This window comes from Cicer arietinum, chromosome 3, assembly GCF_000331145.2.
Source record: "Cicer arietinum cultivar CDC Frontier isolate Library 1 chromosome 3, Cicar.CDCFrontier_v2.0, whole genome shotgun sequence".
In the NCBI taxonomy this organism is placed as follows: Eukaryota; Viridiplantae; Streptophyta; class Magnoliopsida; order Fabales; family Fabaceae; genus Cicer; species Cicer arietinum.
The window spans coordinates 22,238,690-22,264,813 of NC_021162.2; the positions used below are offsets into that span (position 1 = coordinate 22,238,690).

At 31.3% G+C, this 26,124-nt stretch overlaps 7 pseudogenes; 1 reads left to right on the forward strand and 6 right to left on the reverse strand.

The window, feature by feature from the left end:
- Positions 1–8,423: 8,423 nt before the first annotated feature.
- LOC113784043 (5S ribosomal RNA) lies at positions 8,424–8,542 on the reverse strand (annotated as a pseudogene).
- Positions 8,543–8,854: 312 nt separating this feature from the next.
- Positions 8,855–8,973, reverse strand: LOC113784031 (5S ribosomal RNA; annotated as a pseudogene).
- A 311-nt stretch (positions 8,974–9,284) lies between these two features.
- On the reverse strand, positions 9,285–9,403 carry LOC113784037 (5S ribosomal RNA; annotated as a pseudogene).
- Positions 9,404–9,558: 155 nt separating this feature from the next.
- Positions 9,559–9,677, reverse strand: LOC113784023 (5S ribosomal RNA; annotated as a pseudogene).
- Positions 9,678–9,994: 317 nt separating this feature from the next.
- LOC113784032 (5S ribosomal RNA) lies at positions 9,995–10,113 on the reverse strand (annotated as a pseudogene).
- Positions 10,114–13,780: 3,667 nt separating this feature from the next.
- LOC113784027 (5S ribosomal RNA) lies at positions 13,781–13,899 on the reverse strand (annotated as a pseudogene).
- Positions 13,900–14,119: 220 nt separating this feature from the next.
- Positions 14,120–14,238, forward strand: LOC113784046 (5S ribosomal RNA; annotated as a pseudogene).
- The last annotated feature ends 11,886 nt before the right edge of the window (positions 14,239–26,124 follow it).

The following is a 26,124-nucleotide window of genomic DNA, read 5'->3' on the forward strand; positions in this document are numbered from 1 at the left end:
ACCTGCTAGGTCAAAAACAAGAAGGGGTAACCTAGGTGAAAATGAATGAAGACCTTTTAGGTCAAAAACCCATAAGGGCTACCTAGTTAAAAATTAGGGCAAAAAAAAAATAGAATGAAGAAGTTATAAAGGAAAATGTGCAAATAATATGGCTTACACAGATCGAAGTCGAATCAATATATTCTGAAAGGTTGTGAAGATAAATTGAGGCAAATCATATCCTCCAAAGTGGGTCAATAACGCTATTGAAATTATGGAATGATTTATTAGCACACTTCTTTTATGAAAAACTACTAACAAATTGGGTCATTTACCCATATGAGATCACCTTATCATCTTATCTTTCTATGAATTCATTTTTTGTACGATAGATCTTTTCATTAAATATCATTGTCTGAACCTTCCTTCACTACTTTCTTGTGTTACAAATCTTTTTTGTCAAAACGCATTTTTATGATAATCATATGTTGGGGCAAAAAATATGTGAAATGTCAAGAGTCCAAAACTAGTATGACGTCTTTACAAGGCAAGGGCAACTAAAGATCAAGTCGGTGATGTAATAAAAAATCTCTTTAAAGATCAAAAGGACAATCAGCACCATTTATTTGAAGTGATGCACATTTTTTATCCATGAATCAAGGATCATGTCCGTAAGGAGGTGAAAGAAATAAAAAAAATTGAAAAAAAGTTGAATAAAAAAAAAGATGAAAATGAAGGAAAATGTTCATTGATTAAATACATTCATGACATTTCATATTTAGTGGTTAAATTTAACACTAACCCACAGGACACTAGGAAAAGACACTAACCCACACCCTATTATTTAAGAGACGGGACATTGACCCGCATCCTCTAATTTAAGAGCAGGGATGACTAGCCCTCATCCTCTGATTTAAGAGCTGGGATGACTGGCCCTCATCCTCTGATTTGAATCCCATAGGAAGCTATTACTGAAAATACTAAATGAAGCCCACGTCACTAAAGATATCACTTTTGACAAATTTGGAGGCATCGTAAATAACATTACTACTAACAGTCATCTAACCTTCATAGATGACGAACTGCATGTCGAAGAGAGACCATAACAAAGCGTTGCACGTATCAGTAATGTGCCTCGATCATATGATATCAAGAGTCCTTGTTAAAGCTTTCGATGGGAGTCGTAGAGAAATGATGACATAAATTGAACTCCCAAGGCAAATAGGTCCGGTCACTTTTGAAATCACGTTTCATTTGATGGATATCATACCCGCCTATAGCGGCTTATTGAGGAGACCATGGATCCATTCTACCTGTGTGGTGCCATCAAGAAAAAGATATAAGTGTTTTTTCTCATTCCAGATTTGAATGATCGTGTCCAATAAAATGTTAATAAAAACCAACATATTCATTCATTCATTTGTCGATTAATGACTTTTATAAATTTAAAACCGAGAAAACGACCCGCATGTTGAAGCCGAGAAAACGACTTGCACCTGAAACCAAGAAAATGACCCGCATGTTGAATCCGGGAAAACGACTCGCACCCTGAAGCCGAGAAAACGACCCGCATGTTGAAGCCGGGAAAACGACTCGCACCTGAAGCCGAGAAAATGACCTGCTTGTTGAAGCCGGGAAAACGATTCGCACCCCAAAGCCGAGAAAACAACCTGCACGTTGAAGCCGGGAAAATGACTCACACCTGAAGCCGAGAAAATGACCCGCATATTAAAGTCGGGAAAACGAATCGCACCCCAAAGCCGAGAAAACGACCTGCATGTTGAAGCCAGGAAAACGACTCGCACCCCGAAGCCGAGAAAACGACTCTCATGTTGATGCCAGGAAAACGACTCACACCCAAAGCAGAGAAAATGACCCGCATGTTGAAGTCGGGAAAACGGCTCGCACCTCGAAGCCAAGAAAATGACCCACATGTTGAAGCCAGGAAAACGACTCGCACCCTGAAGCCGAGAAAACGACTTGCATGTTGAAGCCGGGAAAACGACTCGCACCCGAAGCCGAGAAAACGACCTGCATTTGAAGCCGGGAAAACGACTCGCACCCCGATGCCGAGAAAACGACCCGCATGTTGAAGCTGGGAAAACGACTCGCACCCCGAAGCCAAGAAAACGACCCACATGTTGAAGCCGGGAAAACGACTCGCACCCGAAGCCGAGAAAACGATTCGCACCCAAAGTTGAGAAAACGATTAGTATCTCGAAATTAGGTAAAAGACTTACCAAAATTATATTTAGACAAAATTAGAGTTGTCATCTTTACTTATCACTTACTTTGATTCTCAATGTAAATTCTAAGTAAAGAAGGGCAACTGTTGACACCTAATTTTGTCCGCTACTTTATGATTTTTAATAAATATATATAAAAAATAAATATATATATAAACTAATAATGATGAAAATAACAATAAAAATAAATTGTTAGATTTTTAGATTTTTAGAAAATCATGGATTGTGTTTGGTTTCTATTTGACTCTGATTCCTTTCCAGAAACTTTTAATATTTTCTAAATAAAATAAAAATAAAAACAAACGTATTTTATTAAATTGAATTTATGGTAATAAAAATAATTATAATGGTCATCATTTGAATGAAAAGAAACCGTAAAGAAATGAATCAATGGTAATAAAAATCAGTATAATGGTGGTCAATAGAATAGAAAAGAAACCAAAATGAACATGTTAATGGTAATTCATTGACAATTATTCTCTTGTCTTTTGTAATCTACACCCAAAAGTCTATAAATAGTCTACCACAAGAGGACAAAAGGGGGAGGAGGAGCACAATTGAGAGCACACAAAAAATAAAAGAGAAGAGAGAATAATAGAGAGAAAAGAAAGAAGAAAGATTGGAACGAGCTAGTAAAGAACATTTCCAGTGCGGTAAACACTTATTTTTCTTTTTTCTTCTTGTCTTTTTTTTTACATTATTATTGTTATAAAGTTTTATTTTTACTATTCTATGCACGTATGATATAAACAATAATTTTTTTTTTACTTCACGATCAAGTTTTGGAATCAACTAATAAAAATCAATTTAATTGTTGTATAATAGTTTATTTATTTATCAAATTTGTGATCTCTCATCTTTATTGTGTTTTATTTGTTGTGCGTTAGATCTTAAATTCTCTTATTATTACCGTCGTCGGTTCGTGCCACATATGCGTCGCCTACTCGGGGATTTTTATCCTTTACATTTTTATAAAAATAAAAAAAAGGTAGTAAAAATGTTTCTTTAAAATAAAACGATACACAAATCAATATACAACACATCACTCCTATTATTATTTTTATTATTACCATTATTACTATTATTATCACTATTATGTTGTTAATTTATTTTGATATATATATAAAATAAAATTAATAATAAAATCGATCAACACATAAATATTTTATACCAAACAACTACGTGAGTTTTGATTTCCCTATTGCACCTAGGGATGGCAATTAGACCCATACCCAGTGGGCACGCACAAAAAAACCCACAATGGGTAGGGTAAAAACCCGCATAATGGGTATGGGCATGGGGACGAGTAATTACCCACAAAATTTGCACCTGGGGATACGTAGGAGCAATGTCTTTCCCTTGTCAAACCAAATTAATAAAAAAACATTTTTCCTTCTTTTATTAATGTAAATAATTTCTTTTTTTTTTGTTATTATTCTTTTTGGTGTAAAAATAAAAAAAAATAAATAGTATGTATATAATTATTTATAGGGTAACCGTTTTAATGGACGTTGTAGGGTGGTAATACTTTCTCTACTCGTAATCGACTCCCGAATCCGAATTTTTTGGTTCATAAATCATTATTTTAGGTTTTATCCAATTTTTCCTTTAATAAAAATAAAATTGGTGGCGACTCCTTTTTCGCAGACAAACAGGACACGACAGAAACAACATACTCAAATTTGGGGGAAAACGAAGAAATTTTTATGGGACAGTAATCGATCACCGATGTCAAACAATAGGTTTGTTGTTGGTTTCCTCTTGGTTTTACAGCAACGGGTTGTAAGCTTCTTTCCTTATTCTTCTATTTTTTTTTTTATTAACAATTTAAATCCTTTACACACATGGGTAAATCCCATTAGTCTATTTTTGTGTTTTACTGTTACTATTTTTATTTTATTTTTTTAAAACACAATTTAATTAATAAAATATTATTAATATTTCAAAACTAATAATTTATAAAACAAAATAATTAATCTTTTAAAATACATTAATAACCAAAACTCTCATATTCAAATTATTCACTATAATTATACTTATTTTTCTAAATACTTACATTAAATTACTACCTTCGTTAAAAATATTTGAAATTATAAAATAAATAAATATAACATCAACACTTTATATTAAGTACTAATTCAAAATAAATAAATATAAAATCACAATGTCATAACAAGTATATAAAAATCAATAAAATCAAATTCAAAATTACTACTATCTCAAGATAATTATTTATAAAATAAATAACTAAAACTCTTATTCAATCAAACACATTGTAAAATATCAATATTACTACATCAATCAAACACATTGTAAAATATCACATTAATTGCGTACGTGCATATGCACGTAAAATCGCCAAAAATCTTATTCTTTAAAATATTACAATAAAATACTATTTTGAAAAATATATAAAATATAATATTTGTTATTTAGATTACTCATTTAGTTCAATATGTATAAAAGTAGCACATCATCTAAAGTACCCATATAACGAAAATTAATCACGAAATTTATCAACATGTACTCTAAAATAATTTTAACACAAAATTAATTATTTAAAATAAATATTTCATTTGTAAAATAGTTTCGTCCTCAAAATTTGAAGTGAATAATAGCCTAAATGATATCTAAATAACCACCCTCAAGATTCAAACTTAATTTATAAACATATTTAAGGTATTCACTATTCATTTAGGCACCATAAGTCAAAAATCAATTACCTTAACATGATAGACTAACATGACACAATGAATCATTTAAATAATCGCAACTAATATTTCAATCATGAATGAAATACCATAATTACCCACTATAATTTATGAAGGAGACAAAACTTATAGATTTAGTAATCACAAACTTACTACCTCAAGTTCAATGAAGCGAAAATATGCCAAATGTATTGTTAACTTCAACTAACTACTCAAACAATGATTTTCTAGTTTTACGGCAACGGGTTGTAAGCTTCTTTCCTTATTCTTCTATTTTTTTTTATTAACAATTTAAATCCTTTACACACATGGGTAAATCCCATTAGTCTATTTTTGTATTTTACTGTTACTATTTTTATTTTTATTTTTTAAAAAACATTTTAATTAATAAAATATTAATAATATTTCAAAACTAATAATTTATAAAACAAAATAATTAATCTTTTAAAATACATTAATAACAAAAACTCTCATATTCAAATTATTCACTATAATTTTACTTATTTTTCCAAATACTTAAATTAAATTACTACCATCGTTAAAAAATATTTGAAATTATAAAATAAATAAATATAACATCAACACTTTATATTAATTACTAATTCAAAATAAATAAATATAAAATCACAATGTCATAACAAGTATATAAAAATCAATAAAATCAAATACAATATTACTACTATCTCAAGATAATTATTTATAAAATAAATAACTAAAACTCTTATTCAATCAAACACATTGTAAAATATCAATATTACTACATCAATCAAACACATTGTAAAATATCACATTAATTGCGTACGTGCATATGCAAGTAAAATCGCCAAAAATCCTATTCTTTAAAATATTACAATAAAATACTATTTAGAAAAATATATAATATTTGTTATTTAGATTACTCATTTAGTTCAATATGTATAAAAGTAGCACATCATCTAAAGTACCCATATAACGAAAATTAATCACGAAATTTATCAACATATACTCTAAAGTAATTTTAACACGAAATTAATTATTTAAAATAATACTTCATTTGTAAAATAGTTTCGTCCTCAAAATTTGAAGTGAATAATAGCCTAAATAATATCTAAATAACCACCCTCAAGATTCAAACTTAATTTATAAACATATTTAAGGTATTCACTATTCATTTAGGCACCATAAGTCAAAAATCAATTACCTTAACATGATAGACTAACATGACACAATGAATCATTTAAATAATCGCAACTAATATTTCAATCATGAATGAAATACCATAATTACCCACTATAATTTATGAAGGAGACAAAACTTATAGATTTAGTAATCACAAACTTACTACCTCAAGTTCAATGAAGCGAAAATATGCCAAATGTATTGTTAACTTCAACTAACTACTCAAACAATGATTTTTTAGTTTTACGGCAACAGGTTGTAAGCTTCTTTCCTTATTCTTCTATTTTTTTTTATTAACAATTTAAATCCTTTACACACATGGGTAAATCCCATTAGTCTATTTTTGTGTTTTACTATTACTATTTTTATTTTATTATTTTAAAACACAATTTAATTAATAAAATATTATTAATATTTCAAAACTAATAATTTATAAAACAAAATAATTAATCTTTTAAAATACATTAATAACCAAAACTCTCATATTCAAATTATTCACTATAATTATACTTATTTTTCTAAATACTTACATTAAATTACTACCTTCGTTAAAAATATTTGAAATTATAAAATAAATAAATATAACATCAACACTTTATATTAATTACTAATTCAAAATAAATAAATATAAAATCACAATGTCATAACAAGTATATAAAAATCAAGAAAATCAAATACAATATTACTACTATCTCAAGATATTTATTTATAAAATAAATAACTAAAACTAAAAAATAGTTATAAATAATTGGAATATAACTACGTGCACACTTAACATCAATCAAACACATTGTAAAATATCACATTAATTGCGTACGTGCATATGCACGTAAAGTCGCCAAAAATCTTATTCTTTAAAATATTACAATAAAATATATTTAGAAAAATATATAAAATATAATATTTGTTATTTAGATTACTCATTTAGTTCAATATGTATAAAAGTAGCACATCATCTAAAGTACCCATATAACGAAAATTAATCTCGAAATTTATCAACATGTACTCTAAAATAATTTTAACACGAAATTAATTATTTAAAATAATATTTCATTTGTAACATAGTTTCGTCCTCAAAATTTGAAGTGAATAATAGCCTAAATGATATCTAAATAACCACCCTCAAGATTCAAACTTAATTTATAAACATATTTAAGGTATTCACTATTCATTTAGGCACCATATGTCAAAAATCAATTACCTTAACCTGATAGACTAACATGACACAATGAATCATTTAAATAATCGCAACTAATATTTTAATCATGAATGAAATACCATAATTACCCACTATAATTTATGAAGGAGACAAAACTTATAGATTTAGTAATCACAAACTTACTACCTCAAGTTCAATGAAGCGAAAATATGCCAAATGTATTGTTAACTTCAACTAACTACTCAAACAATGATTTTCTAGTTTTACTCTCTAAAAAATATTCAAATAATATTATCTATTTCTCAACAAATTTCACTTAAGTAAGAAAGGTAGAACAATATTTCAATGATTCCGTACCCTTAAGAATTCTTAATGGAGACACACATAAGAATTCGTATCGTGAACAATTTCATCGAAATCAAGAACTATAGTACATAACCATAGTGGAAGAGGATAAATATTTTCACATATTTTCAAAACTCACTCCAACCATTATTCACGCCACATAACCAATTATCGGCATTCAACACTGATGCCACATAAGACTCATAATCACTCAAATTTGTATAAGAGGTGAACGTGATTTTTAACTATTTCAAAAATAGATTTAACAAGTATTTCTAAAAATAATAACAATATGTTATTGTTGCCCCTTTTATCAACGATGGGTCATCGGGGTAGCTAGTCCCTCCTACTCATGTAGTCAACTACTTAAGGTAACTATAACTGCAATCATTCAAATTTAAACATATATAATTAAAAGTATCTTTAACGTGATTCAGGAGTGTGAAGGTGACGCCACAACTCATACTCCTTACTTCAAATTAAAAATTCACTTAATTATACATTCACAATAATTTATTTGTAACTTTCAAGTAGTAACAATGACACTTACATCAATATATAATCAATAATTTGTTCCAAGCAATATAGAATTATTCCACTCTTAGATGTTCACGACTACTCTAACTCTATACACTAGTTCCCAACAATTAGAACACTTGAAACAACAAATAAAGACAAAAAAATCTCTTTTTTGTCAACTGCTCCGTGAATATTTTGTGATTTTTTGGCAAATATTCGAGGACATCCGAGACAGTGGCCTGAAAACTGGTATTTTTACTAGGAAAATGGCAACAAATCTGAAATAAATACAAAAATAAAATAAAGAATGTGCAACACGATAACTTCCTAGGAGGTCACCTATCCTAATAGTACTCTCGCCCAAACAAGCTTAACTACGGAGTTTGGATGGGATCTAATGCATTAATGCTGGTATGATCACACCTGTAAATTAATGCGTCGTAATTGTATAAACGCGTTGCACCAAAGAAAATACCAAAAAAAAAAAGCACCCCCGACTAATTGAAATCCATCCAAAGCATGGATCTTTTTTTTTTGTAAAGAAAAAATAACCTAATAATTTTTTCCAACAAAAAATAAAAAGAACACAAAAATCGCTTTTTGGTAAACTATTCAGTGAATTTTTTTTGTGATTTTCTGGCAAAATTTCGAGGACATCCGTGATAGTGGCCTGAAAACTTGTAATTTTACTATAAACATGGCAACAAATCTAGAATAAATACAAAAATAAAATAAAGAATGTGCAACACGAGAACTTCCTAGGAGGTCACCCATCCTAATAGTACTCTCGCCCAAACACGCTTAACTACGGAGTTTGGATGGGATCTAATGCATTAATGCTGGTATGATCACACCTGTAAATTAATGCGTCGTAATTGTATAAACGCGTTGTACCAAAGAAAATACCAAAAAAAAAAAAGCACCCCTAACTAATTGAAATCCATCCAAAGCATGGATCTTTTTTTTTTGTAAAGAAAAAATAACCTAATAATTTTTTCCAACAAAAAATAAAAAGAACACAAAAATCGCTTTTTGGTCAACTATTCAGTGAATTTTTTTTTGTGATTTTCTGGAAAAATTTCGAGGACATCCGCGATAGTGGCCTGAAAACTTGTATTTTTACTATAAACATGGCAACAAATCTGAAATAAATAAAATAACATAAAAAAGGTGCAACACAAGGACTTCCCAGAAGGTCACCCATTCTAGTACTACTCTCGCTCAAGCACGTCTAACTACGGAGTTCTGATGGGATCTGCTCCATTAGTGCTGGTATGATGGCACCTATAAAGTAATGTGTCGTAATTGATTTTTGGTCAACTGTTCCGTGAATTATTTTTGGTTTTCTTGAAAAAATTTGAGGTAATCCGAGACTGTGGCCTGAAAATTTGTTTTTATACTAGGAAAATGGCAACAATTTGAAACAGATAAAAAAAAAAAAAAAGTGAAACACGAGGACTTCCTAGGAGGTCACTCATCCTCGTACTAGTCTCTCCCAAGCACGCTTTACTTCAGAGTTCTGATGGGATCCGGTGCATTAGTGCTGGTATGATCGCACCTGTAAATTAATGCGACGTAATGATATATATGCGTTGCACCAAAGAAAATACCAAAAAAAAGACACTCTCGACTAATTGAAATCCATCTGAATCAAGGATTTTTGTTTGTAAAGAAAAACTAACCTTATATTTATTTCCAACAACAAACAAAAAGAACGACACAAAAATCGCTTTTTGGTCATCATTTTTGAGAATTTTTTCTGATTTTCTAGTAAAAATTCGAGGACATCCGAGACAGTGGCCTCAAAACTATTTGGTTTTTACTAGGAAAAGGCAACAAATCTAAAACAAATAAAAAAAATACAAAAATAAAATAAAAAGGTGGAACACGCGGACTTCCCAAGAGGTCACCCATCCTAGTATTATTCTAGCCCAAGAACGCTTATCTGCGGAGTTCTGATGGGATCTGGTGCAATAGTGCTGGTATGATCGCATCTGTAAATTAATGCGTCGTAATTGTATATACGAGTTGCACCATAGAAAATACCAAAAAAAAGGCACCCCCGACTAATTAAAATCCATCCGAAGCTTGGATTTTTTTTTCAAAGAAAAAATAACCTTATATTTATTTCCAACAACAAATAAAAAGAACGACACGAAAATCGCTTTTTGGTCAACTGTTCCATCATTTTTTTGTGATTTTATGGCAAAAATTCGATGACATCCGAGATAGTGCCCCAGAAACTGGTTTTTTTTACTAGGTAAATGGCAACAAATCTGAAATAAATACAAAAATAAAAATAAAAAAGGTGCAACAGGAGGACTTCCCAGGAGGTCACTCATCCTAGTATTACCTCGCCCAAGCATGTAACACCCAAATTTTATAATAAACTATTTTATTAATTAAATGAGATTTTAAATAATTTATTTGATGTTAAAATTATTTTATAATATATGTTGATAAGTTTTGGGATAATTTTCGTCATACAAATGCTTTCTACGATGTGCTAGTTTTATAAATATTATATTAAATGAGCAATATAAATAATTATTATTATATTTTATGATTTGATATTTTTTTTAAATTATAGTATTTTACTGTAATATTTTAAAGAAAAATATTTTTATGCGATTTTAAGTGTATATACGCGTACCCAATTAATGTATTATTTTTTTGTGTGCTTGACTGATGTTGAGTACGCACGTAGTTATATTTTAATTTTTTATAACTATTTTTTATTTTTAGTTATTTTTTATAAATAATTATCTTGAGATAGAATTGATATTGTGTTTGATTTCGTTTATTTTTATATACTTGTTATGACATTGTGATTTTATATACATTTATTAAGATTTAGTAATTAATATAAAGTGTTGACGTCATATTTATTTATTTTAAAATTTCGACTATTCTTTAATGATGGTAATATTTTAATTTGAGAATTTGGAAAAATAAGTATTATTGTAGGGATTATTTTAAATATGAGGGTTTTGATTGTTAATGTATTTTAAAAGATTAATTACTTTACTTACTTCATTTTATAAAATATTGCTTTTGAAATATCAGTAATACGTTGGTAATTAAATTATGTTTGAAAAAAAGTGTTAAAAAAATAGTTTTGATAATTGTTTGTTTTATTCAAAAAATAAAAATAAATAGAAGAAAGAAATAAAATTTATTTTATGGATTAGACACATATTTAAGAGTAAAATCTAATTAAATAAAAAAATATTAATTGAAAATAACAAGAATGAAGGGCATGAGAAAGAGAGAGTAACCTAGAACAAAATAGGACAGCCGCACATTGAGAGAAAAAGAAGAAAATTGATATCGTTCATCGATGATTGTCCCATAAAAGTTTGTCCGTTTTCGTAAAAAATTCATCTGATTTGAGTTAAACCAACGCCAAAACAATCATGTGAAAAGTGGCTATATTATCCACTGATTGGTTTTATGATTTATGAACGATTGAAGGACAAAAAGTCAAAGAACAATGGTTGTTTGCTCGTGGAATCGTACTCGTGTGTGAAAGCGTCGAAATAAGGTAAGGGGTGAGAGAATGTTTGAATTCATGAGTATAATATATTGTGAGACGAACGGAAAAACCGTATTTCTCAACAATTCATCCGGGGCTCGCTACGTACGGCAGTAGCCCTTTGAGTGATAAATTAATTAATATGCAAAATGGAAATTGTGAGATTAAAATATGGAATAGAAATACTTATAAGGTGTTGATTGATTCGTTAAATGTGTGGTATTTAATATTATTGTGATATTTGATTTAATTTCGTTAAATGTTAGGCATTTGATATTATTGTGATATTTGATTTAATTTCGTTAAATGTGTGGCATTTGATGTTATTGTGATATTTGATTTATTATTGTTAAATGTGTGATATTTGATATTATTGTGATATTGGATTTCAAATGAATTTTATGTATATGTTTGATTAGACATGTTTAGGTGATGTGATAATAAAAGGTGGATGCATTTTGATAAGTTTTATGTGATTATGATGATGTATAATTAATAATAATGATGTTATAAATTTGTGATAAGTCTATGTGATGATGTATGATTGATGATATTCATGTTATAAGATTGTGATGAGTATATGTGACGACGTGTGATTAATGATAGTAATGTTATAAATTATGATGAGAATATTGTGATTCCAATTTGTGTTTGAGATGAAGGTCTTAATGGAGTACCATAGGCCAACGAGGGAAGAAAATAAATATTGAGAATTTGTCAAGTGGAGATTATTTTGTCATCATATAGGTAGGGCATGACAAGCCTAGTGATTCCAGGGAAGTACAACTGAATGAGTCTGATCGTGGCAGTCTGCTGTTGAGCCTTAAGACAAGATTGTTAGACTTTGGAGGTATTCAGGTGGGGAATTCCTAGGCGACTTGGAGGTCGCACTCCAAATGTCGGGAGCTACCATGCAACACACGTTTACTTCGACTGTCGCGTATATGTGTCTCGGGTTGAGTTGAGGGGATCTATGAGGACATGGCCAATTTGAATTGTCCGTCCACCAGGATGGTGGCATAGTATCAAGCCTCCTAACCAAGTACTTCAGAGTTACAATGGTACCACATTGTGAAGTCGACTCTAAGCCCATGCATATCATTGCATTTCCTTGTGATTGATTTGTTGTGATTGATGTCTTTCCAAATCGATAATAATTTCTCTTAGACGATTTGATATTATAGTAAAATATATTAATTTTCCTTGAGTGATTTTAACTTTTTAATGTGATATTTTTCTTGAGCAATGTTTGTGTAATGATACGGTTCTATGATGATTGTTTGCGTGTTCTCCTTACTTATTTTATACTATTAACATGATTTCAAAACTCACCTCCTTTGTTGTCTGTGTTTGACTGGTTTGGCCCTGCGTTTGCGAAATCGCAGTTGTTACAGGTTAACGAGTCTTGAACTTTAAGTTTGGGAGGAACCCCGTTCTGATAGATGATACTGAGAATAAGGGTTGTAATTTGTATTTTACTTAATTAATTCAAAACACTTTTTGTATGAAAACCTTATAAGTACTAGTAAGTTTTTAGAATTAAATCAAGTAATTATACTTAAATAAAGCTTATTGAGATTGTACTATTTTGTAGGAGTAAAGAAATTTCAAGTGTCCCTTTTGATTTTTAAGAAACGTGATATTCTAACTTAAAAATAAAAGTTTTTATTTTCTTGGAAATAGATTTTTATTTATACGCTGCAAATTTTATAGAAAAATGATATAAATTATTATATATATTATTTTGAGATTTAGGGTGTCACAAAGCACGCTTATCTGCGAAGTTTTGATGGAATTCAGAACAATAGTGCTGGTATGATCGCATTTGTAAATTAATGCGTCGTAATTTAATATGTGTTGCACAAAAGAAAATACCAAAAAAAGGAGCCCCTGACTAATTGAAATCCATCTGAAGCATAGATTTTTTTTTGTAAATAAAAAATAACCTTATATTTATTTCCAACAACAAATAAAAAGAACACAAAAATCGCTTTTTGGTCATCTGTTCCATGAATTTTTTGAGATTTTCTGGCAAAAATTCGAGGACATACAAAACAGTGGCCCGAAAACTGGTTTTTTATTAGGAAAAGGGCAACAAATACGAAATAAATGCATAAATAAAATAAAAAAGGTGCAACACGAGGACTTCCCAAGAGGTCATCCATCCTAGTATTATTCTCGCCCAAGCACGCTTATCTGCAGAGTTCTGATGGGATTCAGTGCAATAGTGCTGGTACTATTGCACCTGTAAATTAATGCGTCGTAATTGTATATATGCGTTGCATCAAAGAAAATACCCAAAAAAAGGCACCCCCAACTATTTGAAATCCATCTGAAGCATGGATATTTTGTTTTTATAAAGAAAAATTACCTGATATATATTTTCAACAACAAATAAAAAGAACGACATGAAAATCGCTTTTTGGTCAACTATTTGGTGAGTTCTTTGTGACCTCTTGGAAAATCGCTTTTTGATCATACCAGCACTAACGCACCAGATCCCATCAAGACTTCGCAGTTAAGCGTACATGGACGAGAGTAGTACTAGGATGAGCGACCTCGTTGGAAATCCTCATGTTGTACATTTTTTATTTTATTTTTTATTTATTTCAGATTTTTTAGGTCAACTGTTCCATGAATTGTTTGTGGTTTTCTAGCCAAAATTCGAGGACATCTGAGATGGTGGCTTGAAAACTTGTTTTTTTACTATGAAAATGGCAACAAATCTAAAATAAATACAAAAATAAAATAAAAAAAGGTGCAACCCGATGACTTCCCAGGAGATCACCCATCCTAGTATGACTCTCTCCCAAGCACGCTTATCTACAGAGTTTGGATGGGGTTCAATGCATTATTGCTGGTATGATCACACCTATAAATTAATGCGTCAGAATTGTATATACGCGTTGCACCAAAGAAAATACCAAAAGAAAGGCACCCCCAACTATTTGAAATTCTTCCGAAACATGGATTTTTTTTTGTAAATAAAAAATAACCTTATATTTTTTCCCACAACAAATAAAAAGAACGACACGGAAATTGCTTTTTGGTCAACTATTCCGTGAATTTTTTGTGATTTTATGGCAAAAATTCGAGGTCATCCGAGATACTAGCCAGAAAATTTGTTTTTTTACTAGGAAATTAGCAACAAATCTGAAACAAATAAAAAATAAAATAAAAAAAGTGCAACACGAGGATTTCCCAGGAGGTCACCCTGAAGTAACAATGTCGATTTACAAAAACAGGGGGTTTTGAATTGTAAAGGTAACTATTTAAAAATTCCTGAAAAAGTCTCAAGATTTAACTCAAGAACGACCTTGGTTAAGAAAATAGAAAATGGATAACGTTCTTGGTTTTTACCAGAAAACGAAGAACGTTCTTAGTTAGCTTAAAAAACAGAAATTCAGTTTATGTTTTATCTCAATTAATCAATTAAGCTTAATAAATAAAGAGATAATAGAAGAAATACCACACAACGATATATCCTGCTTTACCCAACTCGAGCTACGTACAGTCCTCACAACTTGAGATTTTCCACTAAGTGTTCAAAAAAAAAGAACCTTCTTGGTTTTACAGCACCTAGCTTAGTTCAACCTTGATATGTAACAAGCTCTATTTCTTTCCACCTAGAAAATAACTCATCACCTATCGGTCTTGATAGGATTCATTACAATCTATTCAAACTATACTTAAACTCTTATAGTTTAAGTTTTACAATAATGATGAGATTGTTTTGATAGAATCTGAGATGTCTCAAGTCCTGTTTGAGATTCGATTCTTTACAAAGAATTCAATAGTAATAACACAATGTGATATAAAAGTTAAAAACTGATTCTTCTTTGTGAAAATGAGAATTTCAAGTATGTGAATGATTTATGAGACTTTGATAGCACTTGAACTTCTGCATTTTCCTGGACATTATCCTTTCTTTTATAGGCCTTTGGAGCATTTAATAATGGTCAAAAGAGTTGTTGGTAGTGCTCTGTCAGTTTTGACCAAAACCAATATATATGATTAAAAATATTCGTGCCTTTGAGCATTTTGAATTTGTTTTGACTAATGCTGTTACAAACTTTTTTTATCAGTTTTCCTTTGAGTTTAATGATCCTTGAAGCTTCTCATTTAATCATTGATGTTATAGCTTTGATTTGGAGCCTTGATTATGTCCAAAACAGTTTGGTGAATGATTATAAACTTTTGTAGAAGTAAGGAGATCAATGCTGAAATTCTGCAGAAACGAAGATTGATTATCAATCTGGTTTTATCGGGTTGAACTTTCTGGATATTAATGATCAATCTTGAGATTTAGATTTGATCATTCTGGATATCTTCATGATGTCTTGTACAAATCAAGATTGATTAAACTTTCTTGACAGTTTTTGGCTGAAGAAGATTCAGACTGTTTCAACTAGTTTGATTTGAGACCTTTTATCTTAATGATTCGAAATACTTCTTTGACTGAAATGGATCATACTTGTTCCTTGCCATGTACTGATGAACTTAGTATAAAATTCAGAGGCAAAAACTTCGTTGAAATAGTGGAGATTAATTAGTTAAGTGGTTGTGACGATAAGTGTTGAACCTGGAGATCATTCTCCGTTTTGTCCAGAATATTCTTGTTTCTTTATCTGTTCAGTTTTTAACTATTTTCTTTGCTTTGCTTCATTCTTATCTTTGAACTAATTCACTCAAAAGCACAAGTTAAATTAACCTTTGTTTATTTTCATCAAAACTTTAATTTGAGAGTCTGTCTTAACAATCTCCCCCTTTTTGATGATGACAAACATGTTAATTTAGATTTTAATTATGATTCTAATATCAATTTTGAAGAGCTTAATAGCTCCCCCTAAATTAATGCAGTAAGTGATTTTGACAAAATTTTAAACATGCATATAATTTTGACATAAGTTGTTTTCATTAATTCAAAAGAGATACAACACATAAGTTTGCTTTTAGCATAAATAGAGAATCTTATATACAAAAAAGAATAAAAACTATCTTAATTCTCCCCTTTTGTCATACAAAAATGAGGGAGTAGAAAGATCCTAAGACGCGAGCGATGGAGAAGATCCTTCAGAAGAGAAGAATTTTCTTGGGTTAGGAACTTGCGGAGGAGGAGGAACATGATGAAGTGGAGGAGGTGCGATTCCCAGTTTGGGAGCGAGTTGTTTTGTGAGCCATGTTCTCAACAAAGCAGTCTCCTAATTTGTTAAAGTGGTCGTGCCATTATAGTTGGAAGGGCAGCCATAATGTCAGAATTGGAAGGTTCAACCATTCGAGGAGGAGTATGGAGGTGAATGGACGGTTGAGAGGTGGCAGCAACAACTGTGTTGGATGGAATGGTGCAAACAGAGATAGATGGAATAATGGAAACATTTGTGGAGGATAATGTGGATGATTGAGGAAAAAACGAAGAAAGTTGATGGATTTGGGATTTTTTCTAGAGAACGTTCTCGGTTTGGTGGAGAACATTCTAGAGCAGTTTCAGTTACTGCATCTCCTGAATGATCAGATGTTTGAGGTGAGAAAGGGATTGGTATGATGGCAGTTCTTCTTCTTGTCGAGCGTTTTCTCTTCAAGGAAGTTGGAAAGGAAGAAGTAGTGTGGGTAGGCTGTTCAGAGAATGTTTTGCACATGTGGGAGAGATTTCTTGTGAAAAATTTGGAGAGTTTTATGAGGGATTTTTCAGTGGAGAGAGGAATGCCAAAAGTGCCTAAAGATTTTAGTTAATATCATTCCATAAGGAACAATATTTTTCTTGTAATCTTTAGTGGCAGCGCAGATCATGTGTTGAATGATTACATGAGGAAGACTAAGGCGCTTACAATTTAGGAGGTGATAGATGATCAAAGCATCATTTGTAGAGACATACTTGTGGCTTCCATAGTGAGGAGAGAGCATATGTTGGCTCATGCTGTTGAAGACTTTTGGAAGGGGCTTGAGATATGTGCAGAGGTAGCGAGTAGGTCCTTCTTGAAACAAGTCAGAGAGTACTTCAGTCTCTTTGAGATTCAGAACTGAGTACCATTTGTTGCCAAAAATAGAGACAAAGAGACACGTGCATTAAATGTCAAGATTTCCCTTTTTGGTTTGAGAGGGAAAGTGATGACACAGAGGAGCATGTTGGTTGAAAAATGGAGACTGATGTCTAGAAAAACGGAGATTGATAAACATTCTCCGTTTTCTGCAGAAGCAGATTTTAACCAGAATTTTCTGGATTTTTCATAATTTTTAGTTTCTCTTTGGTCAAATTGAAACTATCCTCGACAAGAGGCTTTGTAAAGATGTCAACAAGTTGATTTTAAGTATCAACAGAGATTAATTCGATATCTTTCTTATTGACATGATCATGAATAAAATGATGTTTTATTTCAACATGTTTTGATCTAGAGTGTTGTATTGGATTTTTAGACAAATTTATTGCACTAGTGTTATCACAGTATATTGGAATGCTGGAATAACTTATTGAGTAGTCTTCGAGTTGATTTTTAATCCAAAGAACTTGTGAGCAGCAGTTTGCTGCTGAGACATATTCAGCTTCAGTGGTTGATATAGCTATTGTGTTTTGTTTTCTACAAGACTAGCTTATCAATGCTTCACCTAAGAACTAACATGCTCCACTTGTTCTTTTTCTTTCGATTTTATCTCCAACATAATCAGCATCACAATACGCTATAAGATCAAAATGCGAATCTTTTCTATACCAAAGACAAAGATTAGTGGTTCCAACAAGATATCTAAAAATTTGTTTTATTGTTGTTAAATGAGCTTCTTTCGGTGCTGATTGAAATCGAGCGCATAGTCCTACTGCAAATACTATATCAGGCCCTACTGGCAGTTAAGTAAAGCAAAGAGCCAATCATTCCTCGATATTCTTTTTAAGAAATAGATTTACCATTTTCATCTTTCTCTAAAGAAGAGGATGGATGCATGGGAGTAGACATGATCTTTGATTCATTCATTTTGTATTTGACCAACATATCTTTAATGTATTTTTCTTGACAGATGAAAATACCGTTTTCATAGTGTTTAATTTGTAATCCAAGAAAATACCTTAATTCTCCGATCATGCTCATTTCAAATTCACTTTGCATAAGTTTTGAAAATCCTTCACACATTTTTTCATTAGTTGATCTGAAAATGATATAATCAACAAATACTTGAACAATAAGTAAATCATTCTTCTCTATTTTCTTAAATAATGTGGTGTCAATTTTTCCTCTTGAAAATCCATTTTTGATTAAGAATGAACTTAATCGTTCATACCAAGCTCTTGGTGCTTGTTTTAAACAATATAGAGCTTTGGTAAGTTTGAAAACATGATTTGGTTTTGATTGATTTTCAAATTATGGAGGTTGTTTCACATAAACTTGTTCATTTAAGAATCCATTTAAAAATGCACTTTTAACATCCATTTGAATCAATTTAATAAGCTTATGGGATGCATATGCAAGGAGTATACAAATAGCTTCTAACCTTGCAACCGGAGCAACGGTTTCATCGTAATATATGCCTTCTTGTTGATGTATCCTTGAGAAACTAATCTTGCTTTGTTCCTGATAACCTTACCTTCTTCTTCTAGTTTATTTCTGAAAACCCATCGTGTACCAATGATTGTTTGATCTAGTGAATCAGGTATCAGTGTCCAGACTTCATTTTTCTTGAACTGCATCTGTTCTTCCTTCATGGCCTCTACCCAAGATTGAACAATTATGGCTTCCTTAATTGATTTTGGTTCAATCTGGGATATCATTGCCATGTTGTTTTCATCATTCTTGAATGATTTTCTTGTTCGAATCCCATCAGTCGTGTGTCTAAAGATTTGTGTTTGAGGATGATCTTCAATCGTTCTCCAGCGTTTTGGTGGAGAATGAAACGGAGATTGTTTATCAATCTCTGTTTTCTACAGACTGTCTTGCTGCTGTAAATTAGTTTGAGTTTCTTTTTCCTCATCCTTTTTACTTATATCCAAGTCATCAAACTCATCAAATAATATGTGCATACTAATTTCTACAACATTAGTTCTTAGATTAAATACTCTATATCCTTTAGAATAAGTTGAGTAACCAAGAAAAATTCCTTTATTAGATTTTGCATCAAATTTTCCAATGATATCTTTGTTGTTCAAAATATAACAATAACAACCAAAAATATGAAAGTAAGAAATGTTTGGTTTTCTATTTTTCCAGATATCATATGGGGTTTTGTTGATGATTTTTCTTATGGATACACGGTTTAAGATATAACAAGATGTGTTTACGGCTTCAGCCCAAAAATACCTTTCAACATTAGACTCTTCCAAGATTGTTCTTGCCATTTCTTGTAATGTTCTATTTTTCCGTTCAACAACTCCATTTTGTTGTGGAGTTCTTGTACATGATAGATTATGACAAATACCAAGTTCATCAAAGAAGGTTTTAAAAGAAGCATTTATGAATTCTCCTCCATGATCACTTCTTACAGAAATGATGTTGGATTCTTTTTCATTTTGTACTTTTTTGCAAAATATTTTAAATGCGTCAAATGCATCGTCTTTTTGTTTTAAAAATAACACCCAAGTGAATCTTGAGAAATCGTCAATAATAAAAAAAAAATCATATTTCATTCCTCCTAGACTTGTTTTGATTGGCCCAAAAAGATCTATGTGAAGTAGTTCAAGAGTTCTGTTTGTGGTTACAAAATCTTTTGAATGAAAACTACCCTTGACTTGCTTTCCTTTTGCACATACTTCACATATTTTATCTTTATCAAAATTGAGTTTGGGTAATCCTCTAACAAGATCTAAATTTATGATTTTTGAAATTGTTTTCACATTAATATGTCCAGCTCTTTTATGCCATATCCATTTATCTTTATTGATTGACATAAAACAGGATTCATCAAGTAGTTCTTCAAGATATAAAACATATAAATTTTTCTTTCTATTTCCAGAAAACAAAGTTTCTCCAGTTTCAGTTTTTCTGATTTCCCATACCTTTGGTTTAAAAATAACTTCACATCCATTGTGTTTTAAACCTTCAACATATTGAACATCAATTATCTGAGTAGAGTTTGTCATACCAATAGTTCATTTACCTTTAATTTGAGCTTGGTTGTTGTTTCCAAAAGTAACCGATCATCCATCCTTCTTGATGAATGCCATAAAGCAGTTTTTATCTCCTCTCACGTGTCTTGAACATCCACTGTTCAAGAACCAAGGCTTTCTCTTTATATTTGGAAATCCGACCTGCATAAGATGTTATCTCAACCTTAGGTACCCACTTTGTTTTTGGTCCTTGAGAGTTAGTTTTGACGATTTCTTTCTTCTTAAGATATCACATCGTTTTTTCATGACCGGTTTTGAGACAATGTGAACATTTAATTGTTGATCTTGGAATTGATTTTATAATCTGGGTTTCAAAAAAATTTAAACTTGATTTTGAAGTAGTTCCAAATCGTTCTCCTTTTTCCAGATTTTCTGGAGAAAGTTCAGCTTTCGTTTTGGAATGTTATTCGTTTTGAGAGCAGCATGGAGAATGTTCTCTTTTTGGAAGATTTTTCAGCGCTGGTTTAGCAGAACGATCTTCTCTTTTAATAAACTTTTTGCTTTCAATCTTTTCATCTCTTTTTTCTAAAATAGCAAGCAAATTCCAGATGTCCAAGTTTTTTTACAGTATGAGCATCTAGTTTTACATTTTTCTTCCTTTCTTTCTGGGACAAAAAAGTTTTCATAATTTTTTGTTTTTTGAGTTTGATTAAAATCAATACCAGCTTTATCAAAGATTCCTATTTGAGATCCCATGATTTTCTGGAAAGTTTCAGTGGCTTTAATGAAATTTAACAAATCAGTTTTAAGAAGTTCATTTTTAGTTATAAGGAGAACGTTCTCCGTTTTCTTTGCAGAACGTTCTTGACCTTCTCGATTTTCCAAATTTTGTTTATGTGTTTCTTTTAATTCTTGAATGATATTTTTGAGAACATTATTCTTAGCTTGACTCTTTTATTTTCTTTTTTTTCTTTATGAAATTGTTCTTTCAAGGAGCTACATTTTTTAATAAGAAGATTTGAATCATTTAACAAGTTATTAAATTCTTTTCCCATTTGTTCACATAAATAACAAGGTTCAGGATTTATTACCTCGTCTTCTTCTGTTTTTCCATCAAGCATATGTTAGCTTCCTCACCTTCTTCAGTCTCTAATTCTTCTGAATCATCCCATGTTGCCATCATTGATTTCTTTTTGAAAGGAAATCGCTTTGGTGGATTCTTGTTTAAGGGACATTATACTTTGTAATGTCCTAATTTATTACATCCAAAGCATGTGACTTGGCTTTTGTCCACTTCTATTTTGGGATTTTTGTTTTGAAATCCCTTTTTGATTTGATCTCTTCTTCTCATCATTCTCTGTATTCTTCTGGTGAGAAGAGCAATTTCATCAGCATCTTCTTGTTCAGTTTCTTCTGGTTCTTCTTCTATTTGTACTATGATGTTTTCTTGAGATGATTTTAGTGCTATTGCATTTCCCTTCTTGATTGGTTGTCTTCTTGTAGCAATACTTCATGTGCTCTTAAGGTTCCAATTAATTCTTCCAAGGGAAGTGATTCAAGATTCTTGGAGTGGCTTATAGTTGTTACCTTTGATCTCCATATGATTGGAAGACACCTCATGATTTTTCTTACTCTTTCTTGAACTGTGTAAGCTTTGCCAAGAGAACACATTTCATTTACTATTGTTATGAACCTTGAGTACATTTCATCAAAAGTTTCTCCTTCTTGCATTTCGAACAATTTGAATTTCCTTATGCCAATGTATATCCTTGTTTTTTTGACATGGCTTGTTCCTTCATGATGAGTTTGCAGTGTACCCCATACTTCTTTTGTAGTTGTGCATTCGTCTACTCTTTCACTCTCTTCCCTGCTTAAGGCACATGATAAGAATAATTGAGCTTTAGAGTTTAGGAGTACCTTAGTTTTATCATCAGCTGTCCAGTCTGCTTCTTTCTTCGCAACAGAGGTTGAGTCATCTTAATCAACTCTTGGTATGAAATCTCCATCTGTAATGATGCGCCACATCCTTGTATCTTGAGATTTCAGAAACAGCTGCATCTTATTTTTCCAGAAATAATACTCAGATCCATCAAAGAATGGTGGTCTGTTTGAAGATCCTCCTTCAACAATTTATTTGGCTTTCGACATATTTTCTTCTAGATATTTTCTCTAGCACTTGTTAGGTGTTTTTAATCTTTCTAGAGTCCGAGCTCTAACGCCAATTGAAGTAACAATGTCGATTCACAAGAAAGGGGGGTTTGAATTGTAAATGTACCTATTTAAAAATTCCTAAAAAAGTCTCAAGATTTAACTCAAGAATGATCTTGGTTAAGAAAACAGAAAACGGAGAACATTCTTGGTTAGCTTAAAAAACAGAAATTCAGTTTATGTTTTATCTCAATTAATCAATTAAGCTTAATAAATAAAGAGATAAGAGAAGGAATACCACACAAAGATATATTCTGGTTCACCCAACTTGGGCTACGTCTAGTCCTCACAACTGTGAGATTTTTCACTAAGTGTTCAAAACAAAGAACCTTCATGGTTTTACAGCACCTAGCTTAGATCAACCTTGATTTGTTACAAGCTATATTTCTTTCCACCCAAAAAGTAAATTAATCACCTATCGATCTTGATGGGATTCATTACAATCTATTCAAACTATACTTAAACTCTTATATTTTGAGTTTTACAATAATAATAAGATTGTTTTGATAAAATCTGAGATGTCTCAACTCTTGTTTGAGATTTGATTCCTTACAAAGAATTCAGTAGTAATAACACAATGTGATATAAAAGTTCAAAACTGATTCTTCTTTATGAAAATGAGAATTTCAAGTATGTGAATGTGAATGATTTATGAGACTTTGATAGCACTTGAACTTCTGCATTTTTCTTGGACATTAGCCTTTCTTTTATAAGCGTGTGGAGCATTTAATAATGGTTGAAACATCTGTTGGTAGTGCTCTGTCAGTTTTGACCAAAACCAATATATATGATTAAAAATATTCCATCCTTTGAACATTTTGAGTCTGTTTTGACTGATGTTGTTACAAACTTCTTTGATCAGTTTTCCTTTGAGTTTAATGATCCTTGAAGCTTCTCATTTAATCATTGATGCTACAGCTTTGATCTGGAGCCTTGATTATGTCCAAAACAGTTTGGTGAATGATTATAAACTTCTACAGAAGTAAAGAGATCAATGCTGAAATTCTGTTGAAACGGTGATTGATTATCAATCTGGTTTTGTCAATTGAAATTTCCTGAGATTGATGATCAATCTGGAGATTCAGTTTTGATCATTCTGGATATCTTCCTGATTTCTTGTACAGTTCAAGATTGATTAAACTTTCTTGACAGTTTGGTTGAAGAAGATTCAGACTGTTTCTACTAGCTTGATTTGAGACCTTTTATCTTAATGATTCGAAAGCCTTCTTAGACTGAAATGGATCACACTTGTTCCTTGCCATGTATTGACGAACTTAGTATAAAATTCAGAGGCAAAAGCTTCATTGAAATAGTGGAGATTGATTGGTTAAGAGGTTGTGACGATCAATCTTGAACCTGGAGATCATTCTCCGTTTTCTCCATAATATTCTTGTTTCTTTGCTTGATTTCAATCTTTGAATTAATTCACTCAAAAGCACAAGTTAAATTAACATAACATTTTAGAATCATAATTAACATTCTTAATTAATCTTGGTTTATTTTCATCAAAACTTTAATTTGAGAGTTTATCTTAACACACCCATCCTAATACTACTCTTGCCAAAGCATGCTTTACTGTGGAGTTCTAATGGGACCCATAACATTAGTGTTGGTATGATCGCAGCTGCAAATTAATGCGTCGTAATTGTATATATGTGTTGCACCAAAGAAAAAAAAAGGCACCCCTGACTAATTGAAATCCATCTGAAGCATGGATTTTTGTTTGTAAAGAAAAAATAACCTTATATTTATTTCCAACAACAAATAAAAAGAACGACACAAAAATCGCTTTTTGGTCATCTGTTCCGTGAATTTGTTGGGATTTTCTGACAAAGATTCAACGACATCCGAGACAATGGCATGAAAATTGGTTTTCTTTAGTAGGAAAAGGGCAAAAAAAATTGAAATAAACAAAAAAGTAAAGTAAAAAAGGTGCAATACGAGGACTTCCCAAGAGATCACCCATCATAGTACTACTGTGACACCCTAAACCCCAAATAATTTTTTTTTATTAAGATAAAGAGTATCACATAATCATAAGCATGTCACATAAATCCAAAATTTCCATCAAACATAATGGATTCGAAATCATAGTATCAAACAACAGAATTCTTTTTGAAGTACACATACTCATGTTTTAAATTCAGTGCAAATATAGTCCCAACCCGATGTCACTATCAGAGCGGGAATTCCCAAAATAAAATACTCAAAATAACATCAACACAATGCATAATAATGAAGGTCTCCAAGGCATGGTGACTTCCGCCTCTCCTGATGGTATTAGTCATCACCTGCAACTTACAACTCGTCTGCATCCGTCCCAAATGCCAAACACAAACAACGAGGGGTGAGTATCGAAATTATGTAACAGCATAAAATACACGACGGTAACATGCAAACAATCAAATTATCAAAATCTCAAAAACAGTCAAGTGTATAATATCAACGATTTATCAAATTCATTCACAATAAGATAATCACCATGATGGAATGATATGCATGTCCTATACTCTACTTCATCATTTGGTACCATTCTACTCTGAAGTACTTGGTTAGGAGGCCTGATACTATGCCACTACAAGAGTGGACGGACAATTCATGAATGGCCAAGTCCTCATAGATCCCCTCAACTCAACCCGAGACACATATACGCGACAGTCGGGGTACTCTTGTGTTGCACGGTAGTTCCCGGCCTTAGGGAATAACCCACTAATCCACTTAGGAATTCCCCACTAGGTGTACCCCCAAGGTCTATCAGTCTTACCTTACAGTTCGACTGTAGCCCTCCACGATCAGGCTCATTCAGTTGTACTTCCCCGAATCACTAGGTTTGTCAGACCCTCCCTATATGATGACAAAATAATCCTAACTCCAAAATCTACAACACATATCTCAGACTTACTTGATCATCACAACTCAATAAGTTTTAATTTGACTTCACAATGTTCATCATTATATATCTTTATCAGTCAATCACAATAAAATCACAATATTTGGTTTACACTACTCACAATACACAATCCAATTTCATCAATCACATAATAAGGAATTCAATCGGTGATACATTCTAGTAATATCATAAATTCAATCAAGTAACAAAACATTCAAGTTCAAACCATTCATACATTAACAATCAACATAAGATTTCATAAAATCAGGCAACAGGCAATCTTAATATAAACAAATTCACGACAATTCTACAAGTTGCTAAATTATATTTTAGTCCTCACTATTACCAT